A 1,542-nucleotide genomic window follows, 5' to 3' on the forward strand; every position below is an offset into this window, starting at 1 on the left:
GTGTGTGTGTGTGTGTGTGTGTGTGTGTGTGTGTGTGTGTGTGTATGGAAAAAAAATATATGTATATGTGTACATAGGTATATACACATTTACATATATATGAAATATATATATGTGTGTATATATGTATATATATATATATGAGAAATCCACATTAAATTAGCTGTATGAAATCAAGGTGAGCTGTGGAAAAAGTAATTCGCCCAGTTTAGTGGGTGGTAGGTTACACAGCCAGACACAGTTGCTCTGCTACACATTTCTGCTAGGGCCGTGCATTGAGCTGCTGACAGACTCAGGCAGAGGTGGCCACGCCCTCTGAGAAAGCTGCCCTAAGAGTGGCAGTGAAATCTTTCTACTGGACTCACCCCAAGGCAAGGCACTGCAGCGTGGGTTGGACTTGGCAGTGTCCACATGCAGGTAGGGACTGTGGTGAAGGCAGAGCAGAGGCAGACACTCCTTGGGGTGGGGCCCCACATTGCCTGGGAGCCCCCTCCTCACCTTCCTTGGAAATCCCTTTTTGTAATCTCATGGCAATTTCAATTTTGCTTTGGTCAGCCCTGATTTTGGTCTTATCTGTACAAACTGAAAAATAGCAAAGATAGGTAAGATTTGAGGAAGTGTATGTAAGTGTGTTTGAGAGAGAGACAGAGAGCGCGAGTGTGTGTTTGAGAGAAAAAGAGAGAGAGTGTGTGTATATGTGTGTGTGTGTGAGAGAGAGAGAGAGAAGGGGGGGGCAACATCTTCAAAGAACTATGTGTGTGTGCGTGTGAGAAAGAGAGAGAGAAAAAAATCTTTAAAGAACAGGACACCAACTACCTTAAATGTTTTCTTTCCTGCAACTTTGTGACTTAACAATATTAAACCCCAGAACTGAAAGGTACGTCTGATTCATATAAGGTATGACTGTTACTGATGATGTTGCATCAGAATAAAAGAAAACGAATGAACCAAGGATAGAGTGTGTGTTCCCCACCCTCCTGGACTTTGATTCCCATTCGTTTTCTCTCTGCTTAAGTGACTTTGGAGATAGGAATGGAGGGTTTTTACATTTGTACCCCAAGATCCTGGACAACACAGGTCCCATCCCTGTCCCAGCAGGCCCTGTACAGCTTTCCTGCCCCTAACAGTGCTTGTTTGATCTGTATATTCTTTTTACTCTATTAAACACAATTTCCCTGCTGCAAGCGTTGGATTTCCAGTGGCAGATTATCACTTGAATTCCCAGCGAGCCAAACCTCTGCTCCTTGAACACAGGAACCCCTCTTCCTCCCTCTTCCCAGACCCTCCCCGCCCCCAGTGTGTGCAGCAGCGTATGTATTTAATGTTTTTTTAATACAACATTAAGAGATTCTTCATGTCTTGCTCAGCCTTTGAGAAAGTTTCAGATTCTCGGATTTGCTTGTTTTATATGAAGCTATCCAATGTTCTTTGTATGTTTTTTTCTGTATGTATTGGGGGGAGGGGGAACATTTACATATAAACAGTCCTAAGTCTACAGTTTGTTATTTTTTTAATTATTATTATTATAATTATTATTATTTT

The sequence above is a fragment of the Vombatus ursinus genome, unplaced genomic scaffold, assembly GCF_900497805.2.
Source record: "Vombatus ursinus unplaced genomic scaffold, bare-nosed wombat genome assembly UNPS02014839.1, whole genome shotgun sequence".
Classification (NCBI taxonomy): Eukaryota; Metazoa; Chordata; class Mammalia; order Diprotodontia; family Vombatidae; genus Vombatus; species Vombatus ursinus.